Source organism: Mirounga leonina, unplaced genomic scaffold, assembly GCF_011800145.1.
Source record: "Mirounga leonina isolate KUSES-001 unplaced genomic scaffold, KU_Mleo_1.0 Mir_92, whole genome shotgun sequence".
Lineage (NCBI taxonomy): Eukaryota > Metazoa > Chordata > Mammalia > Carnivora > Phocidae > Mirounga > Mirounga leonina.
The window spans coordinates 13,307,738-13,327,001 of NW_023270852.1; the positions used below are offsets into that span (position 1 = coordinate 13,307,738).

The 19,264-nt window shown below is 37.6% G+C and overlaps 1 protein-coding gene and 1 pseudogene across 3 annotated transcripts in view; both read right to left on the minus strand.

The window, feature by feature from the left end:
* FCHSD2 (FCH and double SH3 domains 2) overlaps positions 1-19,264 on the minus strand; it is a 304,207-nt gene that overhangs the window by 99,356 nt on the left and 185,587 nt on the right. The gene's annotated exons all lie outside the window — the stretch shown is intronic.
* LOC118003955 lies at positions 17,080-18,072 on the minus strand (annotated as a pseudogene).

Consider the following 19,264-nt stretch of genomic DNA (forward strand, 5'->3'; position numbering starts at 1 on the left):
CAGAGCCCAGTGCAGGGCTCAATCTCACAACCTAGAGATCAGGACCTGAGCTGAAACCAAGAGTTGGACGCTGAACCGACTGCATCATTGAAGCGCCCCATAAAACTTTTTTACTTTACAAGATACCATTACAAAAATGAACAGCTACAGACTAGGAGAAAATATTTGCAAATCATGTATCCCATAAAGAACTTTGTCCAGAATACATAAACTCTTACAACTCAATAATATTATTAACTCAACTTAATTTAACAAATAGACAAAAGATCTGAAGAGGCATTTCGCCAAAAAAGATGTATGAATGACCAGAAAGTACATGAAGGGAACCTCACCATCATTAGTCATTAGGAGAATGTAAATTAAAACTACAATGAGATGCCACTGCATGAATGGCCATTATTTAAAAAGAAATAGCAAGTGTAAGCTTGGGGTAAAACTGAAACCCTCACATGTTGTTGGTGGGAATGTAAAATGAAACAGCCAATTTGAAAACAGTCTGTCAGTTTCTCAAAAGTTAAACGTAAAATTACCGTATGACCCAGCAATTCCACTTCCTAGTATTTACACACAAGAAATAAAAGCATTTGTCCACACAAAAGACTTGTACATGAATATTCACAACAAAATTATTCATAGGATCCAAAACACAGAAAAAATCCAAATGTGTACCAACTGGTGAACTGATAAACAAAAATGTGATAAGATGTGGAGAAAAGGGAACCCTTTTACACAGTTGGTGGGCTGCAAACCGGTGCAGGCACTCTGGAAAACAGTATGGAGGTTCCTCAAAAAGTTAAAACTAGAACTACCCTATGACCCAGCAATTGCACTACTAGGTATTTGCCCAAAGGATACAAAAATGATGATTCGAAGGGGCACATGTACCCCAATGTTTATAGCAGCAATGTCCACAACAGCCAAATTATGGAAAGAGCCCAAATGTCCACTGACTGATGAATGAATAAAGATGTGGTGTGTACACACACACACACACACACACACACAATGGAGTATTATTCAGCCATCAAAAATAATGAAATCTTACCATTTGCAAGGACATGAAGGAACTAGAGTGTATTATGCTAAGCGAAATAATCAGAGAAGGATAAATATATGATTTCACTCATATGTGGAATTTAAGAAACAAAACATGAACATAGGGGAAGGGAAGTAAAAATAAAATAAGAATAGAGAGGGAGGCAAACCATAAGAGACTCTTAACTATAGGAAACAAAACGAGGGTTGCTGGAGGTAGATAGGTTGGGGGATATACTAAATGGGTGGTAGGTATTAAGGAGGGTACTTGTTGGGAAGAGCACTTGGGTGTTACATGTAAGTGATGAATCACTAAATTCTACTCTTGAAGCCAATACTACACTGTATGTTAAGTAACTTGAATTTAAATTTTAAAAACCCCGCAAAAATGTGTTATCTCCACAATGGAGTACTATTCAGAAGTAAAAGGAATGAACTACTGATATATAATATAATGTGGGTGAATTTCAAAAATATGCTAAGTGAAAGAAGCCAGACACAAAATACCACATACTATATGATTCCATTTACATAAAATGTTCAGAAAATGCAAATCTATAGAGATAGAAAGCAGACTGGTGGTTGTCTGGGGCTGAGAGTGGGAGCAAGCATTAGCTGCAAACAAGTATAAGAGAACTTTCAGGGATGATGACAATTTTTTAAAACTGAACTGTGATGGTTACATAACTATAAATTTTCTGAAAATGAATTGTGTATTTATAATGGGTGAGTTTTATGGTATGAAAAGTATCTTAATAAAGCTGTATTTTTTTTTAAGATTTTTTTTTAATTTATTCATTTGAGACACAGAGATAGAGAGAGAGAGAGAGCATGAGCAGTGGGAGAGGCAGAGGGAGAGGGAGAAGCAGACTCCCGGCCGAGCCAGGAGCCCGATGTGGGGCTCGATCCCAGGACCCCGGGATCATGACCTGAGCCGAAGGCAGACGCTTAACCATCTGAGCCACCCAGGCGCCCCAATAAAGCTGTATTTTTAATAAAGATTTTATTTATTTATTTTGAGAGTGAGTGCACGCACAAGTGTCGGGAGGGGCAGAAGGAGAGAGAGAATCTCAAGCAGACCCCATGCTGAGTGTGGAGTCCTACATGGGACTTGATCTCACAACTGAAATCATGACCTGAGCCGAAATCAGGAGTCAGACGCTTAACCAACTGAGCCACCCAGGCACCCCAATAAAGTTGTATTTTTTTTTTTTTAAAGGTCAGTAGGGTGTCTGGGTGGCTCAGATGGTTAAGCGTCTGCCTTCGGCTCAGGTCATGATCCCAGGGTCCTGGGATCGAGTCCCGCATTGGGCTCCCTGCTCAGCGGGGAGCCTGCCTCTCTCTCTCTCTCTCTCTGTCTCTTATGAATAAATAAATAAAATCTTTAAAAAAAATAAAAAATAAAAAAAGGTCAGTATACTAACATCAGTAGTGTTCATATGCATTGAGAATGTGTAAAGAATGTAAGGAAAAAATACACAAAAGAGAAAAAAACCCTACAAAATAGGGAAAAGTGTTCTACGTCATTAGGGAAAATTATAAACATTAACTGAAGGATGTAATAAAAAAACTAAATATATTGAGATGAAAATCATGTTCATATACATGAGAAGACTTGATATTAAAATATATCCAAGTAATCTATAAATTCATTGTAATCCTAACCAAGACATACACAGGATAACAAGCTGATTCTAAGAGTGCAGGACCACTATGAACCAGTAAGAAGAGACAATGTGATTTTAGACAGGGATATACAAGAGACCAATGAAACAATACAAAACCCAGAAACAGATCTGCATATATATGGGAATTGGTTTATAATGGAGGTCAGTCCAAATGAGACTGTTCAATAAATGGTACTGGGATAAGTGGTTATCTAAAAAGATAAAAAAAATGGAATCCTTACCTTAAACCATAGTATATGTAAGTAAATTACAGAAAGATTAAAAACCTAAAGTTATAAAACAAAATTTTAGAACATTTAGGAGAAAACAAAGATTAATATCCGTATCTCTAGGTAGGGAGCATGAAAAATGCAAATAATAAAATAAAATGATAATTTTTGAGTACATAAAAATTCAAAACTTTTTTTTTTTTTAAGATTTTATTTATTTGTCAGAGAGAGAGCACAAGCAGGGGGAGTGGCAGGCAGAGGGAGAAGCAGGCTCCCCGTTGAGCAGGGAGCCCAATGCCGGACTCGATCCCAGAACCCTGGGATCATGACCATAGCCAAAGGCAGACCTTAACCGACTGAGCCACCCAGGCGTTCCAAAAATTCAAAACTTCTGTCGATAAAAGACAATATAAATAAGAAAGGATATTTGTAGCATATAACAAAGAACTAATATCCAGAAAAGAATTCCTACAAATCAGTAAGAAAAACATAACTGAATGAAAAACGGGTAAAGGATATGAATACGCAATTCACAACAGAAGAAATAGGAATGATGAAAAGACCTCAACTTTACTAGTGATTAGGGAAATGCAAATAGAAAATACCATTTAATACTCATCAATTGGCAAAAATTAAAATGCCTATTAATACTATATACTGACGTGGATGTGGGAAAATGGGAACACCTATATACTGCTGGAGAGAGTATACATTGGTACAATCACTTGGTAGTACTTCGTGAAGCTAGAGGATGTACATACTGAATGAGTAATTTCAGTTCCAGGTATAGGCCTATTTGTGTTGAAAATATGTAAAAAATGTTCACAGGAGCGTTCTTTTAATAGTAAAATATTAGAAACCACTGAAATGTCTCTCAAAAGCAAAATAAGTAAAACAACTGCAGTTTATAAAATAGCATACAACATAGGAGTTAAAATGTATGAATTAGAGTTGTATATCTTGATAAAGTTCACAAATATAATGTGTTTCTTGGGCGCCTGGATGGCTCAGTCGTTAAGCGTCTGCCTTCGGCTCAGGTTATGATCCCTGGGTCCTGGGATCGAGCCCCACATCGGGCTCCCTGCTTGCTGGGAAGCCTCCTTCTACCTCTCCCACTCCCCCTGCTTGTGTTCCCTCTCTCGCTCGCTCTCTCTGTTGAAAAATAAATTTAAAAAATCTTTAAAATATATATATATAATGTGTTTCTTAAAAGTATTAAGTTGCAGAATAGGCACAAGACAATGCCACTGTACATAATTTAAGAGCACACAACATATATTATGAATATTTATGAATATTTTTTTAAAAAGTATTGAAAATGTGTGGTAAGAAAGGAAAGATACTATCTTCAGAACAGTAGCTGTCTTTAGTGTGGAAGGGAATAAGAAAAGGAAAGGAACAGCTGAGGGGTACAACAAGATTTAAACTATATCTGTCTTGATTTCTTTAAAAAATTTATGTGAATCTAATAAAATGTACAACTATTTGCTAATTTTAAGTAATGGATACATGGACATTTATAATATTTTTGTATTTTTCTATATATTTGATTTTTTTATTTTTTAATGTTGAAGAAATAAGGGATTTGTTTACTATTGAATAGAAGTCCAAGATGCCTGATGAAAAGGTTTGAGAAGGGCAGCATTAGCAAGAGACTGTTGAATTAGTACAAGGCAGTACAGAACAGTATGGTATATTAGGGTACGGGAGCAGCAGAGAAGCCCAGGAAGGCTCAAATCTTGGGCAGGGACTTGCAATTCTTCAGGAAATAAATTTAGTTTATGGTTAATTTAGGGGCCATTAAAATTTTTTTTTCTGCTTCTTGGTTTTCCCTAATTTCACTAATCATTAAGGTTTCTACCTTTGATTATGGGAAGGCAGTCGAGGTGAAATTCACACACCTTTGTTAGTTATTAATAGTTTTAATGAAAGGGGAGGAAACTGAAGAGGATTACTGAAGTTTACAGACGAACTACAGACTATGTTAATTAATTCCCCTTTTTCATTTACACTAATAATTGATTTTGATTTGTAATTCTGGGCACCTCTTTTCTGGTCAGCTCTACTCCCATCATTTAAAATATACACTAATTATACCCATTTACAAAATCTGAAGATACTTTGGCATGCACATCAATGAAAAAAAGGTTAAGTGCTGTAGAATAATATTTCACCTATACTTAGCTTTATACAGTTAAAAAATATAAATAATATAAATTATATTATACTAAGATATGTAATATAAAATACCAAAAATTTAAAAATGTAAGTAATATATAGTTAAGTTCAAACCAAGTGAGCAGAAGTAACCACAGTGCAGTCTAAGTCAATAGCCTAGTCACTCATGTGCAGTGGATTGTTCATATATGACACAAACGTCAGGTTATTCAAGAGATAGCACCAGAAACTAACATGGATTTTGAACTGTACGCTGTGTAATAAGAGCAGTTGAAACAGAGGGAACAGAATTTTATGGGGTTGGAGGAATATATAGAAGTAATTTTTGTATAAAAATCACAGGTAATGTCACTATCTAGAGATAATCACTTCTAAGTACTTTGATGACTAAATATGTGAACATGTATTTATAAAATATTCAAATTTTATTTATAAAATAGACTTAAAAAACAAATTTAGGACTGTTGAATATATTATTTATGATCCATTTTAATGTTAATACAGTGTTAACATTTTCCATGTCATTAAATAATCTTCTACAACATAATTTAAAAATGAATATATGACATCATTAGGATATATCATGAATTATCTACAGTTTATTAACAAATATTTAAATTACTTCAAATTATTGAATGTTTTATTTTTAAACATTTTAGTTACTTTTAACTTTATCTCTTTGTACTCATCATGCATGTAGACAAATATTTTCATAGACATCTATTTATATACTTACAATAAATTCATGGGATGTAAGTGCTAAGGCTAAAGAAGGAAAATTCTATGAGTTTTATAGTTTTAGCTCTTACATTTAGGTCTTTGATTCACTTTGAATTCATTTTTATACTCTTGTATGTGGATATTCAGTTGTCCTAGGATCATTTGTGGAAAGACTATTCTTTCTTTCACTGAATGGTCTTGACACCCCTGTCAAAACTCAAATGACTACAGATGTACCATCATTAGTCTTTCATATTTCTCTTTTTCCAGCCCTTTTGAAATATAACTGACATATAACATTGTTTAAGTTTAAGGTGTACAATTTGCTGGTTTGATAATTTATATACTGTAAAATAATTACCACTCTAGCATTAGCTAACACTTCCATCCCATCACATAATTACCATTTCTTTTTTGTGGTGAGAACATTTAGATCTATTCTCTTAGCAACTTTCAAGTATATAATACAGTATTAGGAGCTATAATCACCATGTTATATGTTAGATCCCCAGAACTTATCTTATAACTGGAAGTTTGTATCTTTTGACCAGGACCTCCCTTTTCTTCCATTCCCCAGGCCATGGTAACCACCATGGTATTCTGTTTCTATGATTTTTGGCTTTTTTAGATTCCACATGTGATTATCATATAGTATTTGTCTTTGTCTGATTTATTTCACTTATCATAATGCCCTCAAGGTTCATCCAAGTTATTGCAAATGAGAGGATTTCCTTTTTTTCTTATGGCTGAATATTCCATTTATATATATACCACATCTTCTTTATCCATTTATCTACTGAAAGATACCTAGGTTGTTTCCATATCTTGGCTATTGGGAATAATGCTGTGCTGAACATGGGGGTGCAGATAGTTCTCTGAGACTCTGTTTTCATTTCCTTTGGATAATATAACCAGAAGTGGTATTACTGGATCACACAGTATTTCTATTTTTAATTTTTTGAGGAACCTCCATACTGTTTTCCATAATGGCCATACCAATTTACATTTCTACCAATAGTTCACAAGGGCTCCCTTTTCTCCACATCCTCACAAACACTTATCTCTTTTATTTTTGATGATAGCCATTCTTATGGGTGTGAGGTGATATCTCATTGTGATTTTGATTTGCATTTCCCCAATTAGTGATGTCTAGCACATTTTCATGTAACTGTTGGGCCATTTGTACGTCTTCTTTGGAAAAAAGTCTATTTATTTCATCTGCCCATTTTTAAATTGGGTTGTTTTCTTGCTATTGAATTATATGAGTTCTTTACATATTTTGACTACTAATCCCTTATCAGATCTGCAAATATTTTCTATCATTCCATAGGTTGGCTTCTCATTTTGAGTGTTTCTTTTGCTGTGTAGAAGTTCAGTTTGATGTAGACCTACTTACTTTGCTGTTGTGGCTTGTGCTTTTGGTGTCATATCCAAAAAATCAGTGCCAAGACCAATGTGAAGGGGCTTTTCTCCTGTGTCTTCTTATAGGAGTCTTCTGGTTTCATGCCTTAAGTCTTTAATCCATTTTGATATAATTTTTGTGAGTGGTATAAGATAGGAGTCCAATTTCATTCTTTTATGTATGGTTATCCAATTTTCCCAACACCATTTATTGAAGAGACTATCCTTTCCTCACTGAGTATTTTTGGCTCCCTTGTCAAATATTAGTTGACATATATATATAAGGGTGTATTTTTCTTTTTTAAACCGATTTTGTAGTTTCTCCTTGTTTCTTTTAGGATGTTTCTATTTTCTTATTGAGTTATAAAAACATTTTAACTCCCACGTTGTCATCTGCCTTATCAGATATTTAGAGACAGGACAGATAGGGGTTGTGGTGGAAACTGTTGTCCACCAAAATCTGTTCTCCCTTTCTTCCTGGGCATGTGGTGGGACTGTACTTTCTAGTTTCCCCTATTGTTAGGACCGGCCATGTGGCTAAGTTCTTTCTAATACAGTGTGAGCAGAAGCAATATATGCCACTTTTAGGACTAGACTTTTTTTTTAAAAAAAAGATTTTATTTATTTGAGTGAGAGACAGCTCAAGCAGGGGGAGCAGCAGAGGGAGAGGGAGAAGCAGGCTCCCCGCTGAGCAGGGAGCCCGATTCGGGGCTCAATCCCAGGACCCTGGGATCATGACCCGAGCCAAAGGCAGATGCTTAACCGACGGAGCTACCCAGACGCCCTGGGACTAGATTTTAAGAGAATGGTATGCCTTCTCATGCTCTCTCTCCTCTATTCACTGGATAGAATTCAAATATGTCAATGACCCAGGTTTGGCCAAGCTGGTGATGAGAGAAATTGGTTGAGTCACCTTGTTAACTCAGGTCCTTAAATAATTTCATGAGGTAGAACCTACCTATCTACCCTGAACTACTGCATGAGAAATAATTAACATCTATCTTATTTGAGCTTTTACATTTTGGGTCTATTTTAGTTGTTTAGCCTTTGTCCTAATTAATACAGAATTAGTATCTTGCAGTAGGATATTGCTGTAACAAAAAATTAAGTAGTAGACTCATGATAAATATTTGTTGAACAACTTTTTGTGCACTCATGTTTAATACATTCATTTGGGTGAAATAGATTTTCATGATATATTAATAATACCTGTTTTCTATATCTGTAAATTAGATGTTTAACCTGTTTTATAAGGAGAATTAGTGTCAAATGAGATATGACCTGGCCTTAAGAGAGAGAGTTCACTTCCGGAATGTACGTTAAAGGGTTCGGAGAGCAGAATTAGAGATTAGAGATATTTTGAAAAAGAACTTGTTAATGGAATTGGTAAGAAGTCTGCTCATCACCAGCTATACATTTCTCAGATCCAGAGTTTACCTTGCTGCCTTAGTTACACATTACACATTAAAAAAAATCTGGAATTGTTAAATCTACCACCATATTCCCATGAAGTGTCTACCTTTGCTAGAATACTTAAAATCTCCTCCCCACACTTAGATCAAACAAATATTTGCCCATGTTTTTGTCTATTACATTTCTCTTTCACGAATCTATACTTTGGCCTGGTATGATGTAGGGGTCAAAAGTTTTCTTTTTCTAGAGAACTTCAACATCATTACCTTTATAATCTATGATTTTTCCCACCAATCTGAAGTCCACCTTTTCAGAGTTTGTTTACACATCCTTAATATCTAACTAAAATCAATCGTGCTTGTTAGGAAATGAGGCTGGAGTTCAGTATACCAGATAAAGTTCTTACCCCATCAAGCATAGGGTACATTCTTGTTGACAAGAATACTATAAAAAGACATACTCTTTCTTTTACTTAAAAGATAATTTTCTGAATTCACATGTTGCTTGCACTCCCAAAAGGCATACTTTAAAGCACTTTTATTTTTGGCAAGAACCAAAAATATCCCTACATCTACATGGTATGTCTGCATATGTCTTACCAAATGAAGATAAACTTACAAAGGAAGAGTACCCATGAGTTTAATGCTTGGAAACTCCCTTTGTACTTTCATCTAGATTGGTCTTGCTTGGTCACTCAGGTGAAGTTAACTCTCTCTTCTCTACTTTTATGCCAGAAAGATAAAGGGAAAACACTAAATCTAGTATTATATTAGATTCTAATTTTGTAGTGAAAACATTCCATATGCTTTTTGTTTACTTATATTCACCAACTTTAGCTATTTTGGTAGGAAAATTCAGTTAAGATACATAAAAACTTATTAATATAGATAAAACATTTGGTTACGTTGATTAGTGGAAGGTCAGGAAAGGTGGGAAGAGAAATGAGTACTCAAACAATACCTACGGTGTGCCAACCACTTACATGCCAGAAAACATGAGATGCCTAACAGTCTCGGTGCAGAAAGCAAGCTTACAGTTAGGGAAGGACATCCTTTGAGAAATGGTCTTGAGAGGGTGTGCCAAACATGAGAAACTAAGGCAGCAAGGTAAACTCTGGATCTGAGAAATGTATAGCTGGTGATGAGCAGACTTCTTACCAATTCCATTAACAAGTTCTTTTTCAAAATATCTCTAATCTCTAATTCTGCTCTCCGAACCCTTTAACGTACATTCCGGAAGTGAACTCTCTCTCTTAAGGCCAGGTCATATCTCATTTGACACTAATTCTCCTTATAAAACAGGTTAAACATCTAATATATCATGAAAATCTATTTCACCCAAATGAATGTATTAAATATGAGTGCACAAAAGTTGTTCAACAAATATTTATCATGAGTCTACTATTTGTCAGACATTATTCTAGGTGGCAGGGACACTGTGTGGAAGAAAAATCAGACCAAAATCTCTGCTCTTAAATATTATGTCTTGTCATAACAAATATAGTAAACATATAAGCATAAATAAAGACATAGAGAATGAAGAAAAGGATGTTATCTTACATTGGGTAGGCAGGGAAAGCTTTACTGATAAAGTCACATTTGAACAGAGAACTGAATGAAGTGAGGGAGTAGTAAGTTGTGTGGATGTCTAAGGGAACAGCTTGCTGAGGAAACAGCAAGGGCAAAGGCCCCAAAGTGTGAGTGCAATCATTGAGGAATACAAAAAGGCCAATATAGCTGAATTACAGTGAGGGAAAGGGGGATAGGTGACATAAAACCTTGGTAAGAATTCTGACTTTTAAACTGAATGAGAAGAGAAACTACCAGTAGGTTTTGAGCAAAGGAATGACATAATCTGATGACATAATCTGATTAGGTTTTAGAAAGATCACTTTGGCTACTGATATAGAACAGACATCAGAAGGAAAGGTGGAAGGAAGCAGAGAGTCAATGAAAAAATCTTGCTAAAATACATACAACAAATAATACTGGTAGCTTGATTTAGAACAGTAGCAGTAGAGGTGAGGGAAATTGGTTCTATTTAAAGGTAGAGCTGATGGGGCACCTGGGTGGCTCAGTTGTTAAGCGTCTGCCTTCGGCTCAGGTCATGATCCCAGGGTCCTGGGATGGAGCCCTGCATCGGGCTCTCCCTGCTCAGTGGGAAGCCTGCTTCTCCCTCTCCCACTCCCCCTGCTTGTGTTCTCTCTCTTGCTGTCTCTGTCAAATAAATAAGTAAAATCTTAAGAAAAAATAAAGGTAGAGCTGAAAGAATTTACTACTGGGATGGATTTGGGGTTCAGAGAGAGGCAACAAGAATGACACGGATGCTTCTGGCATGAGCAACTGTAAAGATATAGTTGACACTATTGAGATTGGGTAGATTCGAGAGTAGCAAGTGTGGTAGGGGGAAAATCAAAGGCTGAGTAGGTGACCAGAGTGGTCAGGAGATGAGTAATACACAAAGAGACTGAGCATAAGTAAATAAAATGAGGATAATGGGAGCGAAGTTTCTCATTGTCAAAGAAGGCATTTACATACACAAATAGAAGAGGGGGAGGCTAGAAAGAATCCTGAGGTACTGGATTGGAACTGAACATCTCAGTGTGAATTTCTATTTATACAAACATAATACACACACACACACTGGTAGAGAAATAAGTATAGCTGTATATGTGTGTGAATATACATATATCTCCTAGTACTGTTCACTGAGAGGGGTTAGAAGCAATAAGCACACCAAGTACCCAGAATGTAGTTTCTTCCACTTCAGTAATTTTGCACTAAAATGAAATAGGGGAGCTTGAGGAAACAGCTAATTCCAGAACTGGAGCAAGGAAAGTCAATGATAAGCCTGGAACATCTTTCACCAGAAAGAAAATGCTCAGGGAATGATGGGGACATATGTGAAGGACAGGTGCTAGTTCAAAGGAACTTCTACCGGTCAAGTATGGAGCAATCTGAACCAAATAATAAACAATAAGCTCAACAAATTTTAATCCACTGAATAAAACAGAAATCCATAACCACGATAATATGAATTCTATCTAGTCATATGCTCTTCTGCCCTATCTCTTGCTACACTCCCACTGCACACTATAAAGATACTGAACTACTTATCTCTATAGTCCAGAATTACTGTTATCTCTATATTTGAAGTGTTCTCAATTTGCCTGTCTGCCAGGAAAACTGAATTTGATTCAATTCTATAAATATTTACAGAGCACTCTTCTATGAAGTAAAACACAGTAGTAAGCCATTCACAGTTCCTCCTTTAGAGACCCTACATTCTACCAAGTGAGGCAGACTAAGTCCTAGTTCAAAAGCCACTTCTCTGAAGCCTTTCCTGATTTTCCTCCTGTTTCCTCCTGGTCTCACAACACCTGTACACACTGCCACTATAGCATTTCTTATTGCAAAATAATTGTTTACTTGTCTTCTTAACTCTTCATTGTAAGTTCCATGCAAACAGAAACTGTTTTTCATTTTTGTGTCCCTAGTACTTAGCACTGTAAATAAATTCATGCATTAATACATTCAACAGCTATATATGCGGGGCATTGTGCTATGCTCCAGGATACAATTACAAGTAAAAAACAGACGCAACTTGGCTTTCATGAAATTTAAACTATACTAGAGTTGGGAGAGGAAGGCAAAGAGACAGTACACTCAAGTATATAATTATAAATTAAGAGGAATATTATGAAGGAAAGAAGGCTGATGCTATGAGAACATACAACAGGAGAATCTGGTATATTTGGGGGAAGTGATCCCTACAGAAATAGATTTGAACTAGGATGTGAACCATGATTAAAAGTTAAGAAAGTACGGCGCCTGGGTGGCTCAGTTGGTTAAGCAACTGCCTTCAGCTCAGGTCATGATCCTGGAGTCCCGGGATTGAGTCCCGCATCGGGCCCCCTGCTCAGCAGGGGGTCTGCTTCTCCCTCTGCCCTCTTCCCTCTCGTACTCTCTCTCTCTCATTCTCTCTCAAATAAATAAATAAAATCTTTAAAAAAAAAAAAGTTAAGAAAGTAAATGGATATAATGAGGAAAGGGATGGTTGTAGGCCAAGGGATGAACACGTGCAAATCCTCTGGAGGAGACAGCTTGGTACTGGTGAGGAACTGAAAGACAGTCACTCACTGAAGTGCAGAGTGATAGGGGAGAGAATCGAAATGAGGATAAAGAGACAGATAAGCAAAAAGTAGAAAAACCCAAATGTCCATCAACTGATGAATGGATAAACAAAATGTGGCATATCCATACAATGTGGAGTATTTCTTAGCCATAAAAAATAATGAAGTGTTGATACATGTTATTACATGGATGAACCTTGAAAACAGGCTAAGTGAAAGAAGCCACATACTCTACATACTGCATGGTTCCATTCATATGAAATGTCTAGAAGAGGAAAAACCATAGATACAGAAAGCAGATTAGTGGTTTCCAGGAGGTGGTGGGAAAACAGGGAATGACTGCTAATGAGGTACAGGGTTTCTTTTTGGGGTCATGAAAATTTTCTGGAATTAGATCATGGTGGTAGTTATAAAGCCTTGTGAATATACTAAAAAACCACTGAAATGCATACTTTAAAATGGTGAACTTTATGTTATGCGAATTATATCTGAATTTTCAAAGATAAAATCAGCAGAGAACATACACCTTTTAAATTATCTTGAGGTTTTCTAAGTTTATCCTCAGAGTAATAAGGGTACAGTGCAGATGCTCTAAAAATTACTCTTTGAACAAATAAAAAGACTTCTTGATATGTGACCCAATAGTCTGTAATAATGAGATCTGTCATTTTATTTGAAACTGTTATTTATCATTCTGCTTCCTAGAAAAGATCTTTAGGTGGACCTGAAACTTTTATTCAGTTACTCCTTTCCAGAGAGTCATCTGTTCGATGAGCTATCTTATTTGTAGTTAGTCTTGATGTGTCTGTCACTGAAAGATAATACATGAGGATAACCAGGGGCCAGATTACAAGTAGGATTAGGATAACTGTGGCACAGGTATCTCAGTGGGGAGCCTTGAGCTCTTCTTGCCAAATAATCGTTTATCTCTAACTGTACTAATGAAAGATAAATCTTAGTTTCCTAACTAAAACTTTATTCTCATTTCCAAAATGACAGTACTGAGATGGAATTCTAGAAAGCCCTACAAACACGCTACTATTCTTGGCGTATTAAAGGTCGTGAACTACTCCATGAGCATAAGGCCTGCTTACAGAAGTCAAGATGCTTCTGGCCAATCATCTTCATTCCAGAGATCCAGCTGTGCTTCTATGCACCTGAGCTTCATTCTCTGAACAACAATCCTCCTTGGTGCTTTAATGGTTTTATAATAGTAATGTTAAAAGATATGCCACAAGTTGACACACATAACAAAGCAAAAACCAAGACCAACTAGTCATCCCTTCAAAAATTACTGGGTAATAACATTAAGGCCTCATGCAAGGATTCATCTTACATGAAAAACATGGTTTTTATTATACACACAAAACATATATATACGTGTGTATATATATATTATACACTATTACCTTTTATACAGATTTGCTTTGAAAGAGCACACCTGGTGTTATCACTTAGCCTCATAATCACTTGTTAAGGCTAAGTTAATACTTGAAGAACTCTAGTGCAGAATACTAAATTCAATGCTAATAATCTACTTATTTCCTTTAAAAACTTTATGAATAGAGAATGAAGTGCATCCCAACACACACTATCTTCGTCCACAGACTTACTCCCTCTGGGATATTGGAATAATTTTATTTCATTTGGCTTAGAGGTATTTTCATTTATAATAAAAATCAGATTAACGAACTATGCAGAAAAGGTGAGTGGCATTTAGGTTTACTACTTGAACTGCCACTTAACTTTAAGAGTTTGTCTGACAGAGAGAAACAGAGAGGAAGACAGAAATATATATATAAAGACCAATCTTCGTCTTAATTTTTTAAAGGTAGAGTTTTTTTTTCATTGGGGGGAGGGGCAGAGAGAGAGGGAGAAAATCCCAAGCAGTCTCCATGCCCAGCATGAAGGCCACTGCGGGGCTCAATCTCATGACCCTGAGATCATGACCTGTGCCAAAATCAAGAGACAGATGTTTAACCAACTGAGCCAACCAGGCACCCCTTGAAGGTAGAGTTTTTATCAAAAATCTTTTTGCCATCTTCCTCTGTGCCTTGTACAAATTGGAAATTTAGGAAAAACTCTCTTTTTTCTTTAAGACATCACAGAATATTAGAAGCACTGCTGATTAAAAAACATTACAAGTTTTTTTTTTTTTTTTTTAATTGAATCTTAGGGGCACCCAGGTGGCTCAGTTGGTTGGGCATCCGACTCTTGATTTTGGCTCAGGTTATGATCTCATGGTTGTGGAACTGAGCCCCAGGTCAGGCTCTGCACTCAGTGTGGAGTCTGCTTGAGACTCTCTCTTCCTCTGCCCCTCTCCCCACTCCCCCCCCCCACACTCTCTCTCAAATTAATAAATAAAATCTTAAAAAAAAACCCAAAACTCTGAATCTTAGAATCAAGGAAATATGGTTGTGTTGAGTAATTTAATAAGAAAACAATTAGAATGACTTGACATGCATGTAAGTCAGAAATTATAAAGCCATGTCTGAAAATGGAGTTTGGCCAACTCCGTAGCATGTTATTTGTGATAAAGAAATACAATTCTTAGGTTTAAATGCTTTACTGAATGGAATTTAAAACCTACACATTGGTCATACTAGATAAACATCACCAAATGCACACAAGTGAGACCTGACCTTCATTACAGGAATAGGGCATTATGCTCAGAAAAACACCTGTCTGTGGCCAGGGACTATTTTAAGCCACAACTAAGCACCTTAGTGATAGAATATAATCTCTATTACATTTTATGACATGAGAATCATAATCAAGGGCCACGAGATACCAGTAAGATGAATACTATTTGCCTTTTCAAAATGATCTGAAAAAGAGAGAAGGAGAGGTCTTGATAAGTGATTTATAAACAAAGGAAACTTGCTAAGGCCAGAAATGGCTACGAATGTTGAAGATTCTGTTTGTTCACAGATCACTTCTTTTCTAAACCCCAAAGCTAATGCCATCAATGGCAATACTTCAAATTTTTAATAACAACAATAAATATATCACAGAATCTAGGAATTACTGGATACCTAATAGACTATTAGGTAATTTTTGTGTGTGTGAGTAAAAATAATTCAGCATTTCTAATATATGAAAATGGACTTATATGCAGAATATAAAAATAAGTAAATTTAATGGAAAAATATACTTCACAGAAAACTGCATAAAAAAGCTAAGATAATAGTCAAATACCCACATTCTAACCTATTTAAAAAAAAAAGAGCTACTTTAATGGCATTTTAGAATTCTTTCTTCAAAGTTAAATATTTTATTTTATTTTTTATTTTTTTTAAAAGATCGTATTTATTTATCTGAGAGAGAGAGAATGAGAGAGAGAACGCGAGAGGAGAGAGGGTCAGAGGCAGAAGCAGACTCCCCGCTGAGCAGGAAGCCCGATGTGGGACTTGATCCTGGGACTCCAGAATCATGACCTAAGCCGAAGGCAGTCGCTTAACCAACTGAGCCACCCAGGCGCCCCAAAGTTAAATATTTTAAAGCTTCATTAAAAACTCTACTGCTAGGGGCACCTGGGTGGCTCTGTCAGTTAAGCGTCCAACTCTTGATTTTTGCCTCAGGTCATGATCTCAGGGTCATGGGATCAAGCCCCTAGGTGAACTAAGTGCAGAGTCTGCTTGTCCCTCTCCCTCTGCTCCTGCCCGCCACTTGTGCTCTTTCTTTCGCTCTCTCTCAAATAAATAAATAAAATCTTAAAAAAAAAAAAAAAAAACTCTACTGCTAGTACCCTTAGCAAATATTCTCGTGCCTCTCCCCAGGACCAATGGAACCAGTGGTTTCCACTATACATCACTTTCCTAAGTACTCATACAAGTCCATCCCTGTGAAATCCCATTCTCAGCCACCATAGCTTACGGACATCCTACTCACCAGATAGGGCCTATCTAACATGCTAATTCTCCCATGGATAAAAGTCCTCCATGAAGAAAGACCACAGCAATCTCTGCCTCCTTATTTATTCAACACCAATTTTGAGTGCTAGGTATAAAACAGGGAACAAAACAAAGTATCTGCTCTCAGGAATCTTACATTCTAGGGAGATTTGATGGCCTATAGCTATTTGTACCACTTACATTTATAGGAACACATGACTGGAATGCATATATAGGGTTGTCTTGAGGATTAAATGAGATAATATGAATATAAACCCTCTACAGAATAAAATCTAAATAAATACTGGCTATTACTATTACATGCTCTTAAATTGTAGTTATTTTTATTTATTTATTTTTTTTGACTAAGCTAAGTGGCTTTATTGGGGAGAGCCAGGATTACAACAGACTTAAGAGCTGGCATCAGGGCCCTTCTTCTTGTGAAAGGTGGGCATGACATTGACCAAGCGCCGGTTGTACTGCTTCCGTCACTTGGCTTGGCCTGTCTCCTCCTTTTTCTGTTTGGCCACCTTGGGAGTCTGTTCTCTTACTTTCCCAGCACAGGCCAGGGAAACATGGACTTTACCTCCAGGCTCTGGCCGGCTAGCTCCAGGGTGGTCAGAGCCTCCACTCCACAGTGACCTAGGGTAGCCTCATCCTCTAGGGGTGTGCCTGCCAGGAGCACAACCTGATCTTCTGGAGTAATGTCCTCCAGCAAGGCTACATGAGCCTTGATCTGGACAAGCATCTCCTGGCTGGTCACCTCGAGGGTGTGTAGCTCGTGGGCACAGACAAAGCTACAGGTCCACGACTAAACCACGGGCACCACGGCTGCTCCTGTGAAGATGGAGCTGAGAAAAAGGAAGGAGCAAGGGCGTGCACATCCTCACCGCCTGCTGCGTGCCATGTCACTGCTCAATTGTAGTTAGATGTCTCTTATGTAGATGTCTTAGTTCTACTTCTAATTTGTAAGGTCCCTGACAGCAAGGATTCACAAAGTGCTCAGCTCACTTTGTTGGTAAAGAGGCACTTAAAATTATTTGCAACGCAGGATATAGATAATAAAAGTACAGCCTTAAAAATGAATGGAATTCTGAGACCTGCTATAACATAGATGAATCTTGAAGACATTACGCTAAGTGAAATAAAGCAGACACAAAAGGACAAATATTGTATGAGTCCACTTATATGAGGTACTTAACAGTAGTCAAATTCATATATGGGAAGTAGAATAGTGGTTTTCAGGGGGCAGGAGGAAAAAGGAATGGGGAGTTATCATTTAGCAGGCATGGAGTTTCAGTCTGGGAAGATGAAAAAGTTCTGGAGATGGATGGTGGTGCTGCACAAAACTGTGTATGTACTTAATGCCAACGAACCGTATATACAGAAATGGTTAGGTCCATATCAGATTTCTGGGGAAGAAAGCCAAGTAGGAGGGGCCTACGCTCACCTTGTCCCACAGATAAAACTAGGTAACACCCACATCAGTGTAAATAATCCAGAAAACAACCTGAAGACTGACAGAACAGACTCTCCACAGCTAAATGTAAAGGCCACATCAAAGAGGGTAGAAGAGTGGAGAGACAGTCAGGAGCTAAACAGATCCATGGAGTTGTCCAGGGCAGGGGTGCTGCGGGCTGCAGAGGGGAGAGAAACAAACCCTCACACCAAATACCACAAGCTCGCGGAACTCGAGTGGGGAAGACAAATCCCCGTAACATTTGGCTTTGAAAACCAGAGGGGCCTACTTTCTGAGTTCTTATAATCAGCAAGGCTTAAATTAACACCTGGAACTTTAAAAAATCAGTGGGCTCAGCTCTGGGAGAGCCTGAGGGCAAGAAAATACTGAATCCCCGCCCTTAAAGAAATAGCACACAGACCTGAGATACAGCATGGAAACAACAGTTTGAAAAATATCTGGGGGTATACGGGAACATTTATTTACTAATCTGAGCATGCACTGGAGGGGCAGGGATTGTTGAGATATTTCTCCAAGAATGAAAGAGTTGGTGGGTGCCATGTGCCTCCCCTAGCCTAGATGCATGGACACCTGCAGAACCATTTCAGTGCCAACACTCTCCACCTAGCTTGCTAACAGAATGCCTTCTCCTTCGCTTCTGTAGATCTGCCCCCTCAAACCAGGCCAGCCTTGGCAAGAGTTCTGGACAGCTGTAGCTCCCCTCACAGACCTGTGCAAACCTTGCTAAGACCTCATGCCCCTCCCCCATATTCCCTTGCAGACCTGCCTCCTTCCGATACACGCTAGGCTGAAGCCCATTCAAAGTGGTACCACAAGCCTGGAAGTGAGCAAGAAGTGCTGATGAGGGCCAGCACCAGTCCAAAGTGACTGCTGTCCCAGTGATGGTGGAAGATAACCCAGATACACCAGATATCTGGTCTGACTGCAGGCCCCACTCACTAACAAAAACTACTCAGGGAACAGTACAGGGAAAGTGCCCTGCATTTCGGTACTATTGTATCTCTAGCAAATGGCTGGTCCAACTCAACTGAAGCCCAAAGTGACCCCAAACTGGCCCACTACACAGGGACCAAATCCTGCCCACAACAGGCAAAGAGAGCCATTGCAGATGACTA